Source organism: Myotis davidii, unplaced genomic scaffold (genome assembly GCF_000327345.1).
Source record: "Myotis davidii unplaced genomic scaffold, ASM32734v1 scaffold1206, whole genome shotgun sequence".
In the NCBI taxonomy this organism is placed as follows: domain Eukaryota; kingdom Metazoa; phylum Chordata; class Mammalia; order Chiroptera; family Vespertilionidae; genus Myotis; species Myotis davidii.
The window spans coordinates 42,627-43,075 of NW_006297217.1; the positions used below are offsets into that span (position 1 = coordinate 42,627).

General features: G+C 44.5%; 1 protein-coding gene across 1 annotated transcript in view; it reads right to left on the reverse strand.

The window, feature by feature from the left end:
* The window catches only part of RPS6KA6 (ribosomal protein S6 kinase, 90kDa, polypeptide 6), a gene marked incomplete at its 3' end in the record, with an annotated part of 162,078 nt that overhangs the window by 40,968 nt on the left and 120,661 nt on the right, over nucleotides 1–449 (reverse strand). The gene's annotated exons all lie outside the window — the stretch shown is intronic.

Genomic DNA, 449 nt, shown 5'->3' on the forward strand with positions numbered 1-449 from the left:
TGCGCCCTTATGTTCACTGCAGTATTATTTACAATAACCAAGTTTTGGAAGCAGCCCAAGTGTTCATCAGTAGATGAGTAGATAAAACAGCTATGGAATACTACTTGGTCATAAAAAATGAAAAGGGAAATCTTGTCTTTTTGGACAGTATGGATGGACCTAGAGAGCATTATGCTGTGAAATCAGTCAGAGCAAGACGAGTACATATGATTTTGCTCATATGGGGAACCTAATGAACAAAGTGCACTAATGAGCAAAATAGGGACAGACTCATAGAGAGCAGGCTGACAGTGTGTGTGGGGGGGGGGGGTGTAGGGAGGGGCGGAGGGATTGAGAAAAAGAGAAAAAAACCACGGACACAGACAACAGTACGCTGTGGAGGAGGGTATATGTGGGATAAATGGTGATGGAAGGAGATCTGAGTGGGGTGGTGAGCACAGAACAGGGAA